Source organism: Rattus norvegicus, chromosome 7 (genome assembly GCF_021556685.1).
Source record: "Rattus norvegicus strain SHRSP/BbbUtx chromosome 7, alternate assembly SHRSP_T2T, whole genome shotgun sequence".
Taxonomy (NCBI): domain Eukaryota; kingdom Metazoa; phylum Chordata; class Mammalia; order Rodentia; family Muridae; genus Rattus; species Rattus norvegicus.
Genome location: NC_141540.1, coordinates 103,917,501 through 103,943,331, shown reverse-complemented (window position 1 = coordinate 103,943,331; position 25,831 = coordinate 103,917,501). Strand labels below are relative to the sequence as shown.

Genomic DNA, 25,831 nt, shown 5'->3' with positions numbered 1-25,831 from the left:
ATACCAAGAACACTTTAACTACAAACACTGATGGCAACCAGCTTTGCCAAACTTCCCCGCAGATTGGATAGCTTCCAGATAATCACTTGACAATTAAATCTTCAAAACTGAAGTTTTCATTAACTTACAGACATTATAGTCATGAATATAGAAATTACAAAGGTTTGTGTTGTTCAGGTCAAAGAAAGTCCATGTTAGTTTAAAGAAAAATAAAAGAAAAGAAAAAGAAGCCAGAAAGAATGAATGAGGGGGAAAGAGGATACAACAAAAAGATAAGCAGATATAAGCATAAACGTGGCTAAATACAGTCCCACTCTGATAGGCTCTGATTGAAGGAAGTGAGCCAAACAGAAATGCCAAACAGTGTTGATTGTGAACCAGGCACTGTGAGAGATGTTGTTCATACTTTTAGTTCTCAAGTCATGATGCTACATTTCTTATTGATGACGAAATATGCTCTTAGATTGCAGGGATTTATGCCCAGGTTCGTACAACCAAAAAATGATGTATATGCTATGTGAACTCACTGTTGTTTAATTCTAATGTGCAAATTCCACTGTCTACCCAGGTATGAGCCAACATTCTTTCCTGACAGGAATGCTAGCTTATATAAATTCCCATGCTGAATATCACATAGATACTAAGGAAAGGCCTGTTAAAGACATTACTGGGTTGAATATTTTGCTCAATGTCTAGCCCCAATGGAAGATAGAGACTAATATACCAGCTTTGAGGAATTCTTGACCTGTAATTTCTTGTCATTTGTGCTGTTGACTACTGTACATTGACCCAATTAAAAAGTCTTTTTTTTTATTAACTTGAGTATTTCTTATATACATTTCGAGTGTTATTCCCTTTCCCAGTTTCCAGGCAAACATCCCCCTCCCCCCTCCCCTTCCTTATGGGTGTTCCCCTCCCAACCCTTCCCCCATTGCCGCCCTCCCCCCAACAATCTAGTTCACTGGGGGTTCAGTCTTAGCAGGACCCAGGGCTTCCCCTTCCACTGGTGCTCTTACTAGGATATTCATTGCTACCTATGAGGTCAGAGTCCAGGGTCAGTCCATGTATAGTCTTTAGGTAGTGGCTTAGTCCCTGGAAGCTCTGGTTGCTTGGCATTGTTGTACATATGGGGTCTCGAGGCCCTTAAAAAGTCTTTTTAATGTGGAAAATATACATCACTAAGGCATGAGATCAATGAGTTAGCAGGGCGAATTTTCTAAAACTGTGAGTCAGTAGTTAGCCAAAGAGTAAGGCAATGAAAGTTTCTACTCACCCAAGGCATTTCCTGAAAGTAGCAACCATCAATTTGTTGTGCGTCTTTGGGTGTACATGCAGGGATAGTGCCAAGGCTTCTATCCCTGTGTCCCATTTATATTTCCATTGCTCTTAAGGCAGGAGAAAAAGAGTTCACTGAGGTAGAGATGACCAACTGACTTCTATAGCACTAGCTATTTATAGCAATTTTTCATAAGCAATACTCTTGATAACAGAATGGACCCTTAACCTGAAGAAGCAATTTTTCTAACATGGTTACTAATATTGCCTCAGATAAACAATGATGAATCAAACTCCTTCAGATTTTAATTCATGGTCAAGACAGAATCAAAATTTTCCTTTCTCTTAATTTGAAAGATGGAGTTATTTAAGGCTTCACTTTCTAAACTCTGAAGGTTTGAAATCTGAGAAAAGATAATATATGACCTACAGGATCAAGCTATGGTGGGAAGAATTGAGAATGGTGTAGTTCAAATGAGAATATGCTCTATAGGCTTGGATATTTGAAGGCTTGATCTCTGGTTGATAGAACTCTTTTGGGAAAGATTAGGAAGTATGGCCTTGTTGAAAGAGGTATACGCTGAGCCAAGAAGGTGGGGCATGCCAAGTACAGACTCTGTCTCTCTGTCTCTGTTTCTCAGTCTGTCTCTACATGTCTCTCTGTCTCTGTCTGTCCCCCCTCTCTCTGTCTCTCTATCTCTGTCTCTCTCTGTCTCTCTCTGTCTCTCTCTGTCTCTCTGTCTCTCTGTCTCTCTGTCTCTCTGTCTCTCTGTCTCTCTCTGTCTCTCTCTGTCTCTCTCTCTCTCTCTCTCTCTCTCTCTCTCTCTCTCTCTCTCTATCCCTCTCTCTCTCCCTCTCTCCCTCTCTCTGCTTTCAGATAAGTTATAAGCAGGTCTTAGCTACTGCTCCAGTACCATGCCCATCTGCCTGTTGCCATGCTCCTTGATATGATGACCATGGACTCCCCTTCTGAACTGTAAACAAGCCCCCAATGAAATGTGTTATTTTTAAGTTGCCTTGGTCATGGTGTCTTTTCACCATGGCTTTTGCAATGGCTGAATTTTTTTAGGTTGTTTAATCACCAATTGCTTTATTATTCAGCCAAAGCTTAGCAATTTAAAGTCACAAGTATTTTTCTTTTTGTGTCCGAGTTTCTGGTGTTCAAGGACTAAGCTAAAGGTTAGCAGAATGTCTCTGCCTCAGATTTCTTATGAGGGGCATTGAGGCTTCTGGTCATGCCTCAGTCCTCTCAGGCTCAACTGAGACTAGAGAGTTAGTTTCCAAGTTCACTTACAAGACTCTTGGCAGGCAAGACAGCTCCACTTTCTGTTGTACACATGTAGTCACTTCAGGACTTGGATTCTTTCCATATGGTCTTCCCTAGAGACTTCTTCCACACATTTCTAACATAATAGGTGGTGCCTCTGGACCATGGAGGGCCTCAGAGAAAAACACAACCCCCTTATGATGGTAATATCCAAATGGCATGTCCTCACTCTCTATTTTCCTCATTAAAAATCCAAATCAGTATGGTTCAAACTTACTGGAGAATATTACACAAGGGCATGAATACCAAGAGGTAGGCATCATTGAGTCCCTTCTTGAAGTTGCCTACCCAGAAGTTCTGAGTTAAAAACTAAAATTTCTTGGATATGAGACTTCTTGAGGCTGTTAGTATGCAATGAGCATTAGAACTGAGATTGGGAAACTTTCTCTTACCAAGTTAGATAGTAAATACTTTACAGAATGAGCCTTAAGATCTCTGTTCCAACTATTCAATTCCACTATACAAAAGAAGCCACAGACCATATGTATACAACTTGATGTGGCTACGCTCCAATGAAACTTCATTTCCAAAAGTAGCCCCGGATGAGAAGATGTGCCATTAACAGATAATAATTTACTATAATGAATGCTGGCCACGAAATTCCTATCCAGTTCAGTAACTTAAGACTTCTACATACCCATAGGCAGCTTTGTGAATACAGATAAAAATGTCAGCTATAATAAAATGCTTTGGACAAATTTGCTGAGATATTTTTATAAATTTCTTACACAGATTCATGAAGAATTCTGTGTCATTTAGCACTGTCGAAACTCTGTATCATGAATCTCATATAGGCAGATTCATGAGCGTGTTGGGCAACTACCACCACATTTTCCGTGCTTACAGTTGGGAGCATAATGTGCAGTTTACCTTTTCTAAGGAACAGAACCTTGCCCAGGTTAGTTCCAAAGAAAGCTAGAATTCTTTTCTTTTTATTTCTTCATTATTCTGATTTATGTTTTGTCATCCCCAAATTCCATATACCAGTAAAACATCTTAACCAATGGGTTGCCTCTTTTTATGGATTTGCCTTGCTTTTTTAACTACTCTCAGCCACAACTGAGTTCAGAATCAGTACATTATGCCCAGACGAACTAACTCAGCCTGAGTCTGCTTATCCATTATTTTGAATATAGGACCAGAGACCTAAGAATGTGAGACTCAGATGATTCAGAATAAGCAAGCAGAAAAGTCTACACAGTTCACAGATTTTCTTGAGAATGGTTGAATTTGAGACTTCTGCCTCTATTGGTTCATCAATACTTTTGATACATTTTCAAAATTACTATTATCGGATCCATTTTGCAAACAAAGTAAGTTTTGGAGAGGGTCGGTGTCTTAGTTGCCTTTATATTGCTATGATAAAACAGCCTGTCCAGGAAACTTATAAAAGAAAACATTTAACTGTTATACAGTTTAAGAGGGTTAGATTCCATGATAGCAAAAGAAAGGCATGGGTAGGAACATCTGACCAGTAACATCTTAATCCACAAGTAGGAGGCAGAGGGAGGAGACATACCAGAAGGAATTAGGTCTTTTGAAACATCAAAGTGCTCCCCCAATGAAACAACTCCAACAAAGCATACCTCCTAATCTTTGCAAACAGTTTAACCAACTAGGGACCAAGAATTCAAGTATATTAGCCTATGAGGGTTATTGTTATTCGACCCTCCACAGTCAATGACTTGTTTAAGGTGACACAGTTAAGAACTGAAGGAGAACTTTGCCCAGGTTAATTCTAATGCGAATTTTCTTATATGTATATGACTACATAAAGCTGGTATCCAAGTATACTTACACTGTCCTGTTACCATTAATAAAGCCACTTTTGTACTCTCAAAAGTGTACCTGCCAATCATCTTATCTTTTTAGGCAAGCAGAACTTAAGAGCTCTCATAGAAATAAATACAGCCTGTGGTTAGAGTCCATGATTGTGAATCACCATAGTCATAGATAGATAGAGACAGACATACAATGATACATTTACATTTAAGCCATTCTTTGCTTCTATTTTCCTTATGGAATAAACTTTTAGTGCAGTTACTTTATGCAGATTTCTCTAAATTATAAGGTAATAAAATATAACTTAAAAATGAAAAATTTAAATAAAGTACCCCTCATGGGTGAGTAGTGCTGCTCTAAGATATGGGTTATTATATGAAAATCTCATTTCAGGCATAGGTTATCTTCCTATTAGTTTTCAGGAAGGCTTCAGAGCCATCCAAAACAATACCTACCCACTATTTTCATTGTTCTAAGTTACACACAGAAGCTACTGCTAAATCTTCATATAATTTGACTGCAGGACGCAGAGAATCCAACCTTGACTGATTAGGAAAATACTGCTGCCTACCTTTTATAATGCTGGAATGTGATATTTTGCCTTCTGGAAAAAAAACAAATAAAACCAAAAGCAACAACAATAACCAAACAAATCAATTGTCTTACTCAGCTATGGACCTGGCAGGATACAATGCCAACCTGCAAAGCAACATGTTCCTGATGATGCAATAGAAGTAATAATGTTTATGGGTTTGCCAAGCATTCTCTTGACTATATTTGAGGTCTATTTGACAGGGGGGAATTTATGTCTCATACAGTAGTTATGATCAAAACCCGTGGCTCTCGAAGTCATAAGCCCTATTAATGTTTTTGCTAAGTGGTCATGTTGACAAACTGCCTTCTGAATATTCATAGAATAATGCTACTCTAACCTTCATCAGAGAAGGTCCTAACTACAGTGGGTGTGGCTAACGCAGAAACACATTCCTGTTCAGATTGCTGAGAATGTGTGATTGTAAGTGATGCAAATGGGATTTCTGGATCGATGTCCTGTATCTCCAAAGTCAGGAAACATTGCGAAAGAGGGACTGGAACAAATCTGAAAGCTGGAGGATGAGGAGGGGCTGCTGTGAAATGCTATCTTCTGGGCATGGCATGCACTTACACACAGGAATTCACTGGAACTGAGGTGCCAAGATTTTCACGAGATCAAGGTTTCTCAAATCCCCACCACTTGCTGAAGTGCTACTACAAGTTGATAGCTATTGGAAAAGGAATAGAAAAGGAATACTCACTTTGGGGAAATGGACAAATACAGGCCAGTTGTCTATGCCTAAATGGCTATTCCACCATGAGTGTATGAACATTACTGATAGGACTAAGAGGATGATAAAAATACATTTTTAAATGAGATATGAAAATATTGGAAGAGTGATATTCTGAGGCAGACAGTACCAATTGGAGGGTGAGGTACAATGTACACATATATGAAATATTCAAAGATAAAAATACAATCGCTGCTTTCCTTCCCTGGAATGAATTGCGGGAACATTCCTAACATTACCTTGTCTCTCCCTGGGCATATAGCTCACCAGCCTTAGCATTTGCAATAATTATTTTAATGATGATTACTTTCGCCTTAATGGGGGAGTTTGCCATCTTCTTTCCTCCTCTTGAAGAGCTAATCAATAGGCGTATTGTACTTTACAGTTTGTAAAGAGCATCATATACACTGTTGTATCTGAGTCTCTTAAAAACCACTGTGAGGCCGCAGAATATAGCCACATCTTAAAGAGCAGAGGATGGATTTGGTGAGTTTAAATTACTCACTGAACCTCATAGACAGGAGAAGGTGAAAAGATGGCATAGTTTTCAGAAAGAAAAGCATTCTTGCTCAATTTCCAGTCCTCTATAATGTCTTAATTGTGTCATGTTCCTAGACATTTATGTTTGATGATTAATTGAATTATTAAACAAGATTTATTCTTTCTCACTGACAATGATCATTGTAAAATTTGAGATTCTTCAGATGAGAAATACTATAAAAGTATGTGAAAGAAGAGATATTTATATCATATATACATATATAAATGCATGCATACATACATACACATACACACACAATTTTTTAGTATTTGAAATTTGTTCTTGAGCAGCAGAGGTTGTTTTCAAACTCTCTATAGCCTCTTGACCTCTTGATTCCCCTTCCTTTACCCCCCAAATGCTGGAATTACAGCTTAATGCAACCATATCAAGCAGACATCTTAAGGAATGGGAGGAATTGACAGCTATGTGGATAATTGATTGGATTGATAGTGCTGTCCCAGTGGAGACTGTTTTAGGGAAGTCATGATGATCTACCAGGCAGAGTTGGTTAGACTTTAGAGGGTGTTCAGGAAAAGTAGAATTTCCATTCCAAGGGGCATTTTCTTTTTTTTTTAATGTTTTTCGTGTTTATTAAAAATGTGTATGGTAACAAAAAACAAACAAGCAATTATAGTCTCTTCTTAAAGAATAAAAAAAAAATCATCTGGGAGGTAGGCTTCTGAGCCATCAGTTGGTGGCACCATTTGCTGTCTAGGGGATCCAGGACTGTGGAAGAAGTGACCTGAGCACTATTATGCACACGTCCATTACTCTCTTTTGACTGCAGACAAAGTGCGACCAGCTGCTTCAAGGTCTTGATGCTTGACTTACATACAATGATGGACTGTAAGCTGGAGCTGTGAGCTAAACAAACCCTTCTCCCTTAAGTTGCTTTTGTCACAGTATTTTATCACAGCAACAGAAAATAAACTGAGACAGAAATAAAGTAAATATCATACCTCTTGGCTAAACTGGAGTTCCAGCTAACATTTTCATTACCCCGGATGTTGCAGAGGCTCCCATGGGCTCTCCTATCATACTGTGTTCCAAGGGTGATGGGGTTCACAGTGTCTGTCAGGGATTCTTAAATCACCATCCAAGGGACATTTTCAAAAGGAACTTGACAGATCCTTGGCTAGAAGATATGAGAAAGAAAGTAGCGTACAGGTTGCATTCTTTTAATTGTAAGACTCTAGGCCTTTTTGTTTAGGAGTTCCTCTTTCATGTACTGTTTCTCTAGTGCGCCTGTAGACTCTTAGGGTTGATATGTGCCTAAGCACCCCACAATCCTGTCACAAGTGCCCATGGTTACTGTGTCTTTGTTTTGTCTCTAGGCAACCATTCTTGTTTTGATGCTGAAGTATTCAAGCCCTATCTTCACATATAGTAACGACAGGTGTGAACCATTTAAAGATGGCTGATTCATCGTACCAGAAATTGAGATTAATATCACTGGACAGACTGCCTAGTGACTTTATACTGCATGAGGGCTTGCTCCCTTCTTAAGGTCCTGAATCTAAGCATCACCTTTGCAGGCAATACATTTAGGATACATTTTCTACCTGAGGCAGGAAGTAAAGGAATTTTATTAATCCACATATCTATTTTCAGATTAATCTAAGTAGCTCACTAGTTCTTTAGCCTGTCTCTAGAACCGTGGTCGATCCTGTACTCAATAAGGTTTTAAGCATTTAGCTTCCAGCAGAGAAGAGGTAACATACAACTACACTCTGGGGGAAAAGTTTGACAGGACTGGCAGGTATATAGTGGATTATAAAAATCATATCCCGATTTCATAGGTGATGAGTTTGAGGCACAAGTGGGAAACTGACCACTTGAATATCATGCAAGGTAGGTTCTAGAATTGACTTTTGTCACTCCTACACTCTCGGCTATGCCCTCTGGTCTATGTTCAAGTAGGCAGGGCATGTGCAAGCCCAGGTCAGGACCCCAGAATCAGTCTGCTTATGGTGGAGTGCCTCTTGAATCACACAACTCTGAGTGTTCAATGTCACATGAGGTTGGGTCATTCCTATTTCCTAGCCTCAATTCATTTTTTCTACAAAGGTGGGGTTGTAGATCATTCAGGATGTTTTTTTTTTAAGTGTAGAGAAGCAGTGAGGCTCAGAGGTGAGAAACAGGGGCCTCAGGCATGAAACCTCTATTCCAGGACCTGGACACATGAGGTTCTCCTAAGGTACCTTTACACTTCACTGAGCCTCAGTTTACCTACCCTGTGCTTCTACCACACACTAAGGCCTGTTCTAAGAATCTTACATGTATTTTTGCTTCAGACTCACTACTTCTGTTCTGAAATAACTCTTATGTTGCACATTCAGAGCAGGCACACAAAAGCACCAAAGCAGGATATAACAGTTGTGTTAGTAAGGGTTCCATTGCTTTGAAGGAACATGACCAAGGCAACTCATTCCGTGTTGCCGTTGCTTCCTCACTATGACAGATCATATCTCCTATAGGACTTTAAGTCAAAATGAGCCCCCTCTCCCTTAGCTACTTTTTATCAGTATAGTTTATCCCAATAGAATAGTAATGACCAGAGAGTGGAGCAGTCATGCCCAGTGAACACTACAATGTGGTATGACCTGAAAAGGGAATGTGTCTGCTGATTTCCTCAATGTGTTTAAGTCCTATGATGCTGCTATCCATCCTCCTCATACTAACCATCATAAACAATAGCAGTTATACTAGCACATACTAGAAGAGTCTTGCTCCTGAGTTCCACATTTTAAGGAGGAAGCCCTGTTCCTAAGCCAGAGGAAGGAATCATTACTTTTGCATTGGTACTCATCAGAAATGGACTCAAGGGTTTTACTATCTATATCTATAGCTATCATTTATCTATATAGCATGTATATGTACATGTACCTATTTGTATGTGTACCATGTGTGTATAACATATGTAGAGGTCAGGAGAAGTTGGTGTGACCCCTGGAACTAGAGACAGACAGTTAAGAACTTCTGGTGCTGACAACTGAACTCAGTTCTTCTGTAAGAGCAGCAAGTGCTTCCTATTCCCATTAAAGATAGTTTTACTACATCCTTTTAAAAATTCAGTTATACTGGTATGATAAAATACCATAGTCTGAGTAACCTATCAGTAATAGAAACTTACTACTATCCATGGTAAGAAGACCAAAATTACAGTGCTGAAAGACTTGGCTTCTAGTCCAATAAGAAGCCTTTGTAGAAACACAACTACTTCTCATTTTTCTTTATATCTTCGCATGAAGAAGGAGGAAGGGAGCTCTATGAGGTCTCTCATAAGGTCTTTAATCCATTCATGAGAACTCAATTTTCTTAACTTTATCACCTCCACGAGGTGCTACTTCCAAATCTCATGACGTTGGGGAGGATACTTTAACAAATGAATCTGAGAGGTACACAACTTAATCTACTTTCTTTCTCTTTATCATTATTTGGTGTGATCTTCATCACACCTTAAAGCAACTACATTGTCTCTGTTTATACAGAGAGAAACGGAGGTGTGCAAAGTTCATGTTGACTGAAAGCATATGTCTAAAATATAAAACAGAATTTGTCTCTTCCTAAATGCGCAGACTAGACTCAAAATATATATTTATGTACTGTTTAAAATATATGTAAATATAAAACACATGCCACTTAGAAAATAATTGATTATATGATAGAGCATTATGCATCTACTATAATGTATGTTTATAATCATAGAGAAATTAATAATACCAGAAAAACAGTGTGATAAGCAAATAGAGGTGATAGTTATATTAAAGGATTATATTTGTCCCCAAAATATTTTAATAGTATAATCATCATTTTAATCCAGTTTTAATTTTATTACTTAAATGTCTTATTATTCATTCACTTAGCTTATATTATTTTAGATAGTATTTAAACTGCATGTTCATATACATTTATATATACAATTGTCTTGGAAATTCTGATACTTGTAAATACTTCTAAAACATAGAACTTATGTGTCAGGCCTAAATAAAGAGATATTTAATTTTACCATGTATGTGACTGCACCTATGGTTGAAGACTTGATAAAGCTGAAGGGATATTATTGTGCTAGAACAAAAAATATATAATAATTTGACAGAATTTAATTATACTTTTAATTTAATTCGATAATTACAATAGAACCTACTTGCAATGGAGATGAAGCTAAAGAAAACGTGCTGTGACCTATCTACATGTCACATAGAAGAGACAAGTAGGTTTATCAAGTCCTTAGAAGACAGGTGTTCTACTACCTAAAGACTATATACATGGACTGATCCTGGACTCTGACCTCATAGGTAGCAATGAATATCCTAGTAAGAGCACCAGTGGAAGGGGAAGCCCTTGGTCCTGCTAAGACTGAACCCCCAGTGAACGTGATTGTTGGGGTGAGGGCAGCAATGGGGGGAGGGTGGGGAGGGGAACACCCATAAAGAAGGAGAGGGGGAGAGATTAGGGGGATGTTTGCCTGGAAACCGAGAAAGGGAATAATATTCGAAATGTAAATAAGAAATACTCAAGTTAATAAAAAAATAAAATAAAATAAAATAAAATAAAAAAGAAAGAGGCAACAGTACCTGGGGCTTAGGCCTTGGGTGTTCATCCTCTTTGAGCAAAAAAAAAAAAAAAAAAAAAAAAAAAAAGAAGACAGGTGTTCTGACTGTGCTATTCTTACCTACAGTAGTACAAAATAATAGGCATTTTATTGAGAGAACCACGAAACCCCGAGTTACTAGGAACTATCACTGAGATGGATAGACAAACTTCGGGCTGAGCTTTCTACCTCTCTAGCAGACTCAGAAGAAAAACTTTCAGCAACACTTGGAAAGGCATGATTTGTCTTTTCCTAGTCTTATGAAGGCCAATGAGGTGACATGCCATTTGATAGAGAATGACAGAGAATAAGTGTAACCCTCATGTATTTAAAATGTGGTGTTATTAACAGAAAAAATATCTAACTTATCTTAGGAAGTGGAGTACCCTGAAGTCAGTAACACTCTTCGTTTTAAGGAAAGATTCATTCCCCTATGTTTCTGGGCAAAGAGCCTGTATGAATAAGATCATAAATGCCATGGCTACTCTGAGGTCATTGTGAGAAAATAATAGTCCTTGATGATAAAAGAACTGGTTAGTCATTAATTCCAGCCCATTTGCCAACAAAGAAGAAGGGAAAAAAAACATTTGAAAATCAGCAACCACTGTATTCCACTAGGACTGGATTCTTACTGAGATTTGGATCTTCAAAGCCTCTATGCAGCTGTATATCCCCCCTCCCTTTAATTTCGAAGGAACTTGAAAGAAGTCCTTCTTTCTTAGAATTATTCTTTGTATTCACAGAATAGATCTACCCTTTCACACCACCCTAAGAGAGCCGGCTAGCCAAGCTACTGAAACATGGATGAGAATTATTAATGCAATGCAATGAAAGATAAATGGTCAGGACCGGTGCTGCCACAGCAACGCCTTCCTAAGCCAAACCACAGGTGATGCGTTTGGGTCTCAAGATTGCTGAGAATGTTGGATGGAATTCAGTGCAAGGTTATTTTATTACTACATAAGCAGACCACAGACCATAGTTGTGAAGGACACATAAGACAGGAATCCAGATGAAGACACACTTTCTACCCTTTCCCAGTTAACCACGGAAGTGGCCTCAAGTTGTGAGATGACATGCAGGCAAGAATGAGTATGTTCCAGGAGAAAGGATGAGGAAATGTTCTGTATAATCTTAAGTTTGTGATGAAGGATGGCATAAGTCTACCTTGGCAAATACAGCAAGCCTCCATGGTGTTGCTTCATAGGATCTTAAGTTCTAATGGAATTTCTGTAGGCCTATGTACTCATGATGTTCTTTGCCTAGAATATGTAAGCCCTCTTAGCCTTTGTTTTCTCATTTGTTTTGCACACAAAGTAACGTCTGTCTTGTTGGCTTTGTATCATCCCCTGTGACTCACATGTTTGAAAACTTGGTTCCAGCTGGTGACATGGTTTGGGAAGATTATAGAGCCTCAAGGGAGTGAGGCATTACTGGAGGAGGAAGTGGGTCTTTTGGCTTTCTAGCCTAGATTTCTTCCTGACTATCTGTCCATGCAGTGTGAACCACCTCACACACACACACACACACACACACACACACACACACACACACACACACACACACACACCCATTGGCTCTTTTTCCAATGCTTTCCTGAGTAAAAAGGAACATATCACCTGGCAAAGGAACTCTTTATTTCTTAAGTTTTCATAGTTGTTTCTTAAACTTTAACACAGCAATAGGGAAAGTAAACTAACATGGCATGATAAATAAATGTCATCATGAGACACAATCTGACACACAGTAGGTGCCAAAACGTGCTTTTACCCAGTCTCCCTTCATTCTTGCCATCAATATCTGTTCATTCACATAGATAAAGAGATCAGGAGTCTAGGATCATAAGGGTATCATTTCACCAAGTTGACAAAGAGAAGACTTTCTGACTACTCAAGGTACTTCCACTTCGACAGGGAAGAGGTCCCATTTAATTTCAGACATCCTCTCAAAGTTCTCACTTTTGCATAGCGCATCCCCTCCAAAAAACAGCACTCATTTGACTTTGGGATGGAAGCAAAACAGCCATTATTGTATCACATCAAAAGGCCTGAAATGGAGACAATCAAAGTCAGGAAGAGCTGTGTCTGTGTCTTAGATGATCTGGAAAGGCTCACCACAGCTCTTTATATATTGCATGCAGTGTCTCAGCCCTCATTTCATATGTTAGGCTGTCTTCTCAATGACATGGTAACATATGCTTTGATCATTGTACTTTAAAATAATTTATTAACTTTTTCACCAAATCAGAGAAGATGTGAGGACTTGATATGAAGCACTGATGTCATATTCTATATTTTATACATGAAAATACTTGTCTTCAAGAGAGGCTACAGATCTTAGATATTAACTGGCAAGACAGGAAATCATACACAATCTTTGTGAACCCAACCAAACAGTTATAGCAGTAGCTACCCATAGCTTTTGGAGGTTTCCCTAGCTTAACAACTTTTCCTGGAATAACAAACTGTTTTTCTATGTCAATGCTTTGAAACAGTAATTAGATCTGAGCATTTGCAAATCTCCAGAAACAAAGCAATTTGGTCTGAAAGTATTCTGTTATCACTTTGATATAATTCATAGCTCACTTCTTTTTTATCATGATAAATAAATGTTGATGTTCTTAAATCATTAAAAAAGAAAAGGAAAAAACACAGGCTGATAACTTGTACCTTCCCTATTCCATTCAGGGATATTTGATCCACTGCACAATTGGATCTGAAATAGGAACCAAATATGCCTGATTTCCTATCTGAGATGCATACCTTTTAGCATATGTGCTATTGAAGTGAACACTCAAGCATTCTTTACTTAATCAACTGCCAAACTACTTTTTAAAAACTCATGGTGCAAATAGGAGTCACTGATTATGTACCATATACTTTGCTTTATAAAATATGCATGACTAAAATGAACACATTACTAACTGTCCTAAATATAATACTTTTATAATAATAATGGAATGGTACTTATACTAGGCTTAATATTAAAATAGTAGTATATAAGAGATGCCCTTCAACAGAGGAATGGATACAGAAAATGTGATACATCTACACAATGGAGTAGTACTCAGCTATCAAAAACAATGACTTCATGAAATTTATAGGCAAATGGATTGGAGTAGAAAATATCATCCTGAGTGAGATAACCCAACCACAGAAAAATATACATGGTATGCACTCACTAATAAATGGATATTAGCCTGAAATCTTGAATTACCCAAGACATAATCCATAGACTGCATGAAGCTCAAGATTTCTTCACTCCTTCATAAAGGTGGAACAAAAATATTCATAGGAGAGGATATGGAGACAAAGTTAGGAGCACACACTGAAGGAACAGACATTAAGAGCCTGCCTCACATGTGACTCATATAAATACAGCTACTAAAACTAGATAAGATTGATGAAGCTAAGAAGTGCATGCTGGCAGGAACCAGATATAGATATCTCCTGAGAGACACAGCCAGAGAATGTCAAATACAGAGGTAAATACTAGCAGCAAACAATTGAACTGAGAATGGGCACCACGTTGGAGGAATTAGAGAAAGGATTAAAAGAGCTGAAGGGGCTTGCAAACCTGTAAGAACAATAATACCAACCAACCAGAGCTCATAGGGACTAAACCACTACCCAAAGATTATATACATGAACTGACCCATTGCTCTAGCTGCATGTGTAGTAGAGGATGGCCTTGTTGGGTACCAATGGAAGGAGAAGCCCTTGGTCCTGACAAGGTTGAACCTCAGTGTAGGGGAATGTTGGGGAGGTGGGAAGGGGGTAGATGGGAAGGAGAACACCCTTGTAGAAGAATGGGAGAAGGATGGGATAGGGGGTTTATGTCTGGGAAACTAGGAAAGGAAATAACATTTGAAATGTAAATTTAAAAAATCCAATGAAATGAAAAAAAAATATGAGTGTTCTGCTGGATTGAAGCAGGCAGTTAACCAGAGAGTTGGTTGCCATTGAAATATGTTTTATAAAGTGAGAGAACAGATGCAATAATTACAGGTGAGCATGGTGCTGGGAAGATCACAGATGGTGACCGTCATAGAAAGGGCTACTTTGGAAGGAATGTTTCTTTTGTAGGAGAGCACTCCAAACTAGGGAACTCATTTTTGAATGGAACAATAGAATAAAACTTAGAAACCTACAGAAGTTTGTTAAAACAAGGAATTTTCTAGAGTGAGCATACAGACGAGAACACTATAGGTATTTTAGGACAAGTGGAGATGCTGACTTGACCCTGTATAGCTAGAGAATAGACCACATCAAAGATTCTTCAGACTTGTTTCAGTATTTTAAAACTTGGACCCAATAAAACACAGCCAATGGACTCAAACATCCATTCCTATGTGTGCTTACTGAGGGATATTTATCGTTTTTAACAGTAGCAGCAGGTACACTGAAACATGGTTTTTAGAGTTTGAAATCTCAGTTGCCCTATACTCTATGATCTTGCAATATTCGGGGCAGAATTTAGAAGAAAGTCTTTATTCCCTTCCCTGTGCATACAGTCAAAATATGTGGGAATAAATCATTTGTTAGAAAGATTGTTGGTTGAAGTCTACACTTCTTGGAATGTAGGACTATACATATTTACATAAACAATTGTCTTCCATTTCTATTGTAGTTGAGCATCAGGAAAGGATATACAAGGATAATAGACAGTGACTATTTTCATCACAGTGTGGGGTAAGCGATACAAGAAGAACTACAGATGTTACATGTTATACAGATCACCAGAGCATCATATTTTTATTTCTGTCCTTGTAGGCATTGGATCTCTCTAATTGATATATTTGTAATAATGCATAGAGAGAGTCTTGAGATTATAGTAACTCAACTAAGAAAAGACTCAAAGTTCTTAGTCAATTGAACCAAAGGACACAAAGAAATTGCAAGCCAAATCCTTACCTAACTAGAACGTTCACGTTTACTGTTCCATGGAGTGGAGACTTATTTAACACAGAAGAACAAAACAAGAAGGAACAGCCAAAAGTAATTGAATATTGCCTCTAATGTGAAGTAATTATCATCACTGATCTTCAACTTCACATGTTTATTTTATCAATACAAGAGCTTCTGAATTTTTGGAGCCTTTATTGACGAGTAAAAATAACAATAATAAGTCAAAAGTTATGCAATATTTCACCCCAATTCCTTTAAAAGATTTACTTCAGTTTCCACATAAGAGTTTGCCCGAGGGAAAACACATTCATTGGTAGAGATAATAAAATATAACAAAGCATCACCTCCTCTTTCTCTAATGCTTGTTTAGATCTTGTGGAGAAACTTTGTCTTGGTCAACCTCAGTTGACTCATCCCTAGCAGGGTCAGTTGTAACTTGCTCCCTCAAGGATAAGACGCTGAACCAAAGAAATGTTGACACTCCTGTTTGAAAAATCAACAATTCTCAGAGTTCATAAAGTGCCAAGAACAAAAACTTCTAGGATCTAATGTGCGGTAGTTGACGTCCATTGATTAAATCTATCTCATCGTGTGAGGCCCACATGAATAAAATACATGCAGGCCCAAGTGCTTCCAGAAAAATGCAGCTGTCAACCTCAAGAGACAAGCAAGGGCTGTGCTCTCAGCTTCATTGAAAGAGTCACATTCACTCTGCTCCTCCCTGAACACTAGCTTTATTACCAGGGCTGCAAGTTCCACAGGAGAAAACCACAAAGTATGCTCAAAGTAGATGAACAGTCTGTGCTGATGACGGGACAAATAGAAAGCCATTGAGGTGCAGCACAGGCAGACAAAATGTCTTCTGTGCTTTTGCTGAAACCATGGTAAGAACGAAGGGTGCAAATCAAGGTGGCCTCTGGAGAGGAGAAGGCCTATCTATGGAGTAGATTAGTGACATGGGTCCACCTGGTATAAATTCTGGGGCTAGTGGAAGTATGATGGAGAAGGGAAGAGATTTATTTCCTTCTTTTCCATTTGGCCCGCCTGCAGGAAAGTAAGACCACCCATTCACCGGAAAACATTAGACTCTGAACTAAACATGAATTTATACATAGATCCTAAGATCTCCCACAAGTCATTTAAATTTGCTTGTGATCCAGGTTCTCCTATTTGAAAGAAGAGTGGACAAGTGTCACTAATGGATCAATTTTGAGTATTTCTGAAACCAGCTATCCCTTGTATCTCCATTTAATGTGCTGAAATATTAGAGAAAAATTGTGACACGTAAGCACTTGGTAAGTGTGATATCTCAAATTGAGAGGAGAGAACAAATTAAGAGGAATCCAAGGTGAAGTTTTCAAATATTCACTTTATTTTTTAGTGGATCACAGGCTTTGGTTTTAGTATATGCTGATTAGTTATCCAGTACCAAATGGCTATCCCTGAAAAAAATATATATATACAATTAACATTATGTAGCCTGAGAAGGATCTATTATGCATTTATGCAATTATGCATGCCATATATGATATTACATATATGACATATATAATAGATATAAAACAACAATTAATGAAAAAGAGGCCATGAATTTGAAAAAATTGACCAAGGATGGGTATATAAGGGAGTTTCGGGAGAAGGAAAAGGTAGGGGATGATATACCATATTATAATTTAAAAAATAAATTTAAATGCTCTTATTTTTAATTATGATTTTACAAGATTTTTAAGATTTTATTTTGGGCTAAATAATATTTAAAATAGAAACATGATAGCTACTATATAATAGCATTTCTTGAAGTGAGATTTTTTTAACTAAAAAAAAAATCAAAAGAATAAAAGGCAGTATCTTCCCAAAGAAGTATTATTGATAAAATCGATGGAAATATACAAAGACCAGACAAAAAAACAACTTGAGGGGGGAAGGGCTTATTTTGATTCAGTTTGCTGATGGCACAGACTATCATGGTGAGGAGGGTATAGGAGCAACAATGGCTTTTACAACTACAGCTTTAAAGAGATGTCAACACGTTCTCTAGCTTTCCCCTTTTCCTTTTTTATTCAATATGGGATCCTTACCTATGGGATGGTGTCCTCACTTTCAGAGTAGAATTTTCTTCTCAGTTACATCTTTATACGGAGGCTCACAAAAAGAAACTCATAGACATTTATCCTAAGTGATTCCAAATACACTCAGGATGACAATGGAAATCAACTGATCCAGTTCTCAGTACATCTTAGCAGATGAGGATACTAGTATGTATGCATTTTTATTCCTAAAGTTTGCTTAAGAACCAGAAGCCTACATGCAACCCTGGCACAGTAAGTAAAATGAGATGCACCCTTATCATCTGATGTGCCATTCTGAGCAACCCATGTTTATATGAAGAGAATGAAAATAATGCTTTGTGATCAATTAAATTGAATTTCCCAGAGACTTGATCTCAGCTTCACACTCATGACCTAAACTTTAGTTACAGCTGATATTTTAGCACGTCCGCAATTACAGGTCAATATTGTTCTCATTTGAACCCCTTATGAAGGAAACCTTATCCTCTATGACATGAAAACATGACCACTTATGACATACTATCACTAATGCTATATTTCACAATGAAGCAATAGCTATAAAGAAGTTAAACAGATTATACAATGTTACCATGTTCCTAAGTGGCATCTGATTCAAAATTGATGATGTCTGGGCTCCCATCTAGCATAATCAATCCTTTCTAATAATAGGTATGCTGGTATACTTCCTGTTGCTCAAGCTAATATAGCAAGGCACTTAAGACAGACTTCTTTGTAAGAACAGAGGCATTCTTACCTCATAGTTGGGCAGGTTTAAGGGCATAAATCTACCATACTTGGCTCCAGTTAAGACTTCAGGCCAATGGCATAATGGAGAACCTATGAAAGGAAGAATTTAGGTCAGCAGACAGGAAGTAACAGAATACCTCCAACCATATTCCTATTAGATTTTCAAAACTTCCTAAGGCCATCCACAAACTGAAGACCAGGCTTTGAACATACAAACCCTTAGGGAACAAACTCAAAGCATATCCAAGTCATAAGAGTAACTAACCTTTAAAATATCATTATGTTCAGGCATCATGTGGAATATTTTGCATTCATTATTTTATATCCTCACAATGACCTTAAAGACACGGTGAATCATTAATCCTATTTTACAAGAAGAATTAACAAAGGTCCAGTGGTTAAATCACTTGCCCAGGGCCCAGTGGGAATGTAAACTGCGCAATCCTCCCCTGCCCTCTAACCTTGAGATAAGCCTTTGCATCTCAGATGTGCAATAGTAGTCACAACGTTTGCTTCTGGGAGAGGAGTGGCAATCATTGCTCCACTTAAAATGATGAATTATAAAAATATCACAATCATAAAGTCATTCTTAAGTTGGGGGCTCGGAATACTGAAAGAATTCTAAAGAGAAAAAATCATGTCTAACATGGACTGAAAATCTGTCATTTGTTCTCAGAAGGCACTTGCTAATCCAGGACATAAGGCAAAAGCTTGACCTTGTGTATTCTATTGGTCTTCAGTGAAGAAAAAAGAAAAATGTACACATTCAATGATATCTGACTTATTGCAACCCAGAGGAGCCTCAGCTACCAGAGATGGTGAAGAGACATGAGGATTTTTCAAACAGAATTTTGAGTTACATGGTCTGGGAATGACAATATATTAGAGTGCTTATTCTCTAAGCATGGGGATGTGGGTTCAGTTCCCAGTAAACATGTAAAAACTGTACACAAATAAAAGTCCCCATAACTCCACCATAGAGAACTGAGTTTAGGTAGATCCTCAGAGCTTACTGGTCAGTCAGCATAGCCAAAGATGCTGAGCTTTGGGTACTACAGGATACCCTATCTTAAGGAAATAATGTGAGAACATAAGAAGCCACCTGATGCCCTGGTTTAGCCTTCAGGTAGGCACACATAAGGAAGCACATGTATATACTCATACGTAGAGAACACACACATATGCCACGGACAACAAAAGGAGACTTGTGCTCCACAGAATTTCCATAGAAAAGGAACCTACAGAACACTTATTCCACACTAGGTATTTTCCTTGTTTAGATGGTGCATATATTAAGATTTAAAGAGGTAAACAGAGTGACAAAGAAAATACCTACAAAAGATATTAGAAATAAAATAGTCATAAAAATATTTGATTAATCCAGATGATAATAGAATAAGAAAGTTGAGGAGCTATGACAAGTAGTAATGAATATCAAGACATGGATTTATGCATGGCTTTATTAATAATGAAATTACCCATAAATCTACTGTTTATCCAAGTTCATTGACAAAATTTTCAGTCTAGATTTTAAAGAGAAGTTTAAAAAAAGAAATCCAGTGATGGGCTTTTTTGAAGCACCTTTACAAAGATGTTAGAGCTGTGGAACAGAAAGTTAGGAAAAGCTGTGCCATGTGTACAGCAAACATCACCCATTATGGTACTAGTAACTTTAAACAGACAGAGAATTGACTTTAAAGTGGGACCATCATTAGAGTTACCATCAAAGACATTTTGTAATCATAGAAATCCGAGGTCAACAGGAAAATGTGACCATCCTAAATTTGTGGATACCAACATAGCTTTCAGAAATGTATTGTTTAGGTTTCAGAGAGGAAAACAGGCGACAACACGAATACTATTTGAAGAAATTGACCAGTCTGGCTCCCCAGTCTCTTTTCCTCATACAAAGCAAATACTATACCTACTTCTCACCCACAGCCTCTCAGAGGTTGTTGTTCTTGGCAATGACAGTAACTGTCGTGGTCATGTGGGACTCCCATTGAGCATTTTATGATGCTCTGAAATGTGCAATTGGAGGGAAGGAAATTGCCTCAGGCAAAAGAACATGCACACTAAGTCCTCTGGGTTTTATCTCTTTTACCTGGATCAATAGTACACAGCTTAGAACTCTTTGTAGTTGAAGTGATAACCAATAGCAAGCCATATTTACTTTGCAGAAGGATAAGTCTTATGTGAGACTAATGTTTGGCACCATTTGATTGGCACAAACGCAAATAGTACACCTTCCATCCTTGGGCAAGTAGTTGATTAGCAATCTGAATTTTCAAAAGTTGAAAAAACCACAACTATTTATGGTTTTATGCAGACTGTGTTTTCATTCCTGCTAAACTTTGCCCTATTAAAAGGTTCTTAATCACACCTAGAGATTTGCTCTTGCCCTTCAATTTGAAGGTGACTTGAGAAGTAGGCAGTGTCAAGGCTAATCTTTATCAAAATTATAAGGAAGTCCTGCCTACCCTATGTCGGACAGAACTGAATCATAGAATTGCTGCTACCTACTAATGTTTTTGAATGGTCTGTTCTTTGGGTTTTAGTGCCTGGGGAGAAATTTTGACACCAAAAGTACCCTCAGAAAAAAAAAGCTTCTGACATGAAACTCTGTTGTATTTTCAGAAAAGGGGACAGAAAAACAGAAATGTGTTTTCTATTGCAGAAGAAAGTACTGTGTCAAAGTAGAAAATTAATGGGTTGATCTTGGTTCAGCACAGTCTAGAAAGAATCAAGTGTGAGAAATCTTAAACTCAAATCTTAAACTTCATGAACATTGGCTGTCTTTGGAACACACACATTACAGGGAGAGTACTGAGGAGCCTTTATTTTATAAGAAAGTAGGATATACCGGGTACCATGATGGGTATCCATGCACAAGTATGTCACATAATACAGTCCCACACTTCTACAGGACTGTGATTTGGTGTCATCATCTAGTTGCTTTTCATTTTCTAACTTTTATGAATTTTAAACTTCTCCTTCAAAACTGCAGAAAGAGCTAAGAAACAATCCTCCTATAGGTAGTATCCATTGATTTTCTTCAGTCTGAGAATGCTCAGTGCCGTTTACTGCCCCAGGACTGTGCATGGAAGATTTACTATCATTCTTGCAGAAACATCTTAGAATATTCCATCCATCTTGGTGTGAGGGAAATAGAGGAAGGAATGGGAGCATCCGTGAATGGAAGAAGGTTCTAGGAAAAGGAAAGATGACCTAATCAAGCTGAGCTACCCAAAAGGAGCTGAAGAGCAATGAGTGATTAGAAGTAGACAAGCCTATACCTTGATGTAACACCAGTGAATAGACTTTTTCACCAGGTAGCATTTATGAAAACTGCAAACTATGGTACTAATGTGAAGCTACCAATACAGAACCACTCAGTACACCTACCAAACACATAATGTCTTTTAGATGACCAAAAATGAATGTACTAGTGCTTCTCTTGGTAGATTCTGCTTGAGGTAAATATGATCACCTTATAAAAGCCATAGTATTAGAGAATACAGGACTTAGCCATAGAGTTTAAATTTCATTTCTATATCAAGGAATCCTACTGATATATGGTTATACCCAATAAATCAGTGCATTGCTCAACCTTCATCAAAGGGGCTTTTTGTAGTGGACGGTAATTAACACGGACACACTGCACAAAACTGAACAGTGTACGGAAAATAAGAGACACTAGGGTGCTCAAACCTAAATGTCTATAGCACACCCCCCCTCCCGAACATCAGGGATCTAAGCAGAAGATGAGGTGAAAAGATCGTAAGAACCAGAGGAACTGGATAATAGTATGAAAACAATATTGTCCAGACCCAGCAGAGTTTATGGACATGTGAACTCACAGAGACTATGAAATCATACACAAGACATGTATAAGTTCAATGTAGATAAAATATCAGTATGTAAAAATCTACCCCTATATAAGAGGTTGTTTGCAATTGATAACTGTTGGCACAGGGAAAATCAGTTTCCCTCAATGACAAGGCATAGGTATATGAACCACATTGCAGGTCAGGTCAATACATTAGTTCAATACAAATCATAATCCATTGTTTTGGGTCTTTGTGGAGGAATGCTAGCAAATTGTACTGTATTTTGTTTAGTTTGAGATTTTTCTCTTTTTTTCCAAGAGAGAAAGATCATGAAGCTGAGAGGGCAGAGAGGTACACTGGAGATACCTTGGAGGAAATTGGGGAGAAGAAAGAATATGCTGAACACATATTATATGAAATGCCCAAAAACTGAATAGAAAAGAAAAGAAATTCTAGTTCTGACACTTATAAACTGGGTAACCTTGGAGAACTAATTAACCAGTTTGCATTTAAGGTTGTTGTTGTGGTTGCTTTAAATAAGAATGGCATTGATATCTCTCAGTGCATTAAGTGGAGCTGAATTATTTAAAGCATAAGAAGACCTTGAAAAGCACCTGGAATGTGGTATACAAGAGTCTGTAAGGTATGTATGTGACATGGGTGCAAATAATTTGTTGCTATTTCTCACATGTTAGTTAAATCAGCTAATCCAATTATAACAGAATGTATATACATCATTGCTTGTTACTATCGCCTTTAACTAGGCTGAGCCATCTCTCCAATTCTTTTTTCCCATCCAGTATCTAAGTCCTCTTTGTTATAATCTGTTCAGCATATCCAGTGTGTGAAAGTAATATATTTACTAGATTTTCTTGAGATTTCTTGGGTTTTTTTAATTCAAGTCTATTTTGCAAAAATAAATATATTAAATTAGAGGTGTTCCACATCCAAGAGGATATATCATTATGGGACATTACTACTAGCAACTGAAAAAAGAAAGAAAGAAAGAAGAGAGAGAGAGAGAGAGAGAGAGAGAGAGAGAGAGAGAGAGAGAGAGAGAGAGAAAGTAAGAAAGAAAGAAAGGGAGAGAGAAAGAAAGAAAGAAAGAAAGAAAGAAAGAAAGAAAGAAAGAAAGAAAGAAAGAAAGAAAGAAAGAAAGAGCTCTGTCCCACTGAAGGGCTGTTGCAAAACAGGGTGTTATAGCAAATGCTGAGATTCTGACATCAACAGACACTGAGCTAAATGCTCTCTTCCCTCCCATTGTTACCACTTTCAGGACATGTTGAATGCCACATAAAAGTGCAAACTTCATGAGAAGATAGAGCAAACCAACCACAATTTCTAATCCCAGTAAAAGGTATCCCCTTTTATCTTTGGTCTTCTTTCTTTTCCTAGCTGGAGGAAGAAAATAGCCTCCATTGTTACTTATCAGAAAAGTCAAAAGAAATTATTGCCCTTGGTCTGAACAGGTACACTGGTCCTTTGGTCTTCCTCACAGCTTACTTGTTTTCCCAGGATGGCATCCTTGGATGACACTGAAGCTTTGAAATTCATGAACCCGGATGTGAAGAGTGTGTTCCTGACTGAGGAAATGTCAAGCAGCAATAACAAGAGCTGACATTTAGCAAGCACTGTCTGTACCAGCTGTGTGTTCTTAGCCATCCGTATGCAGGAACCCATGTTGTATCTGAAGCAACCCTCCGCTAGTTGCTTTTAAGTGTCTCCATTTTGAATGGGAGTAAACTGAGAGCTACCAATTTTCGGAAAACTGGTTCAAACTCACGGGGCTAGTAAAGAGGACAGAGAACATTCAAATCAAGGCCAGGAACTCTGGAATCCAGCCTTGAAATTAGTTACTCCTCTGAATGTGGTCCAGTCTATGACTTGTTTGTTGGCAGTTCATGAAGAGATAAGAATAGAAGCTGAGAGAGAGCACTGCAAAACTTTATAGCTATTTGCTCTTTGCCTGGCATCAAAGTGTGCTCTTAGCAGTGTCCTCTCCAGCAACAGAATTACAGAGTGGTTCAGCAGTGTGGAACCTATACAATGAGGCTACACACGGCACAAGTTGTTCATCAACAGTAGAGCAACATATAGATCTTTCAGTCACTGAAAGTTTATAATTTCTCTGACGGAGAAGGTCTAATGAGCTCTGGTTGAAAACATCATGCATATCGCTAAGTATTTGCTGCAAACATAGCAAACTAGTGAGGTAAACATTTGTGTAGAGAAGGGAACATGGAGTCAGAAGCCAGATGATAATAAGCAAGGCTCCTAATAAATGATTAGATGAAATGGCATGTTATAAATTAATAAATACGTGGAAGAACTTAAAAACTAAAGCAAGCAATAGGAACCCAAAACTGGGAAAGGAACATGGAGTATTAAACACTATGACCATGAAAGAAGAATATGGCCATTTTTCCTAGGCAAATAATTCTATTTCTGAAATGTTTAACTTTTCATAGACTTCTCCCTTCTTGTCCCTATCATATACTTTGGCCACACAAAGTATCTTTTTGGACCAACACAGAATAAGGAAATTCATCCCATGCATATCAAGAAAGCTCAGTTCTCTGCAACATGTACTGAATTATGGTTTGGAATAGAGGATCTCCAAAATGTCTTCCAACTTTGAAATCCTGTGACTCAGAAGGAACTGCTGTATATTGCTCTCAGGGGATAAAAGGACCAATCCTTTACATTGAAGAGCTTCCACTACCATGGGTCACTCATTCTCTCATTTGTTTAATAAATATTTATCGATCATCTCCTCTGCATCACTCATCATCTCAGGTACTGATGTCACAAACGCTTCAGGTATAGAATCTGTTGTTAGCATTTCAGAGTTCAACAAAGCATCCAGGCATATAAGCCACAACAAAAACAACCACACAGATCTTAAATACTATGACAGATGTTTGTAGTAGAGTATCGTTTCCCTCTAGGCAGCAAGAAAATGTATACCACAGTCACAGTGAGAGGTGTGATGCATAAATTAGGTATTGAAGAATGGAGAAGAGTTGGCCTCCTGAGTGTGGGGAAAGGGAGCCAGTTTATGCAAGAAAATAGAAAGACATCAAACTAAGTGACACACACATAGGAAACAGTCTAAGGCTAGTCAAAAGAAGGCATGTCCATGTAGATTCAAGGTGGTTAAAGAAAGAACAGAAAAAGACAGCAATTACTGAAGACAAAAAAATTGTGGAGTGGTGTTATGCATATCTGTATTTTCTTTAGTACATGATTTAACAAACTCCACCACCAACACCAAATTTTCTTTTCAGTCTTTATAACAAGATAGAGTATTTGGATCACTAAATTGCAAATTCCTTAAATGACTTACTTTAGAGTCCCAGTGCCTATCCTAGTGTTTTGGATATATATGTATTCATATTTAGATGAACGAATGATAGAGCCAACCAGTAGGATAG

General features: G+C 37.9%; 1 long non-coding RNA gene across 5 annotated transcripts in view; it reads right to left on the bottom strand.

Annotated features, from left to right (window-relative positions):
• LOC148004820 (uncharacterized) overlaps positions 1-25,831 on the bottom strand; it is an 87,822-nt gene that overhangs the window by 56,854 nt on the left and 5,137 nt on the right. For 2 of the 5 annotated variants that reach the window (XR_015625621.1, XR_015625626.1), the window contains exons 1-3: positions 18,833-18,862; positions 18,575-18,657; positions 7,210-7,385 (exon numbers count right to left, since the gene is read on the bottom strand). This is a non-coding gene — a long non-coding RNA (uncharacterized LOC148004820). Of the gene's footprint in view, positions 1-5,549; positions 5,647-7,209; positions 7,386-18,574; positions 18,658-18,832; positions 18,863-20,495; positions 20,633-25,831 lie in introns of those variants that run through there. The other 3 variants (XR_015625622.1, XR_015625623.1, XR_015625625.1) reach the window with 3 other exon arrangements.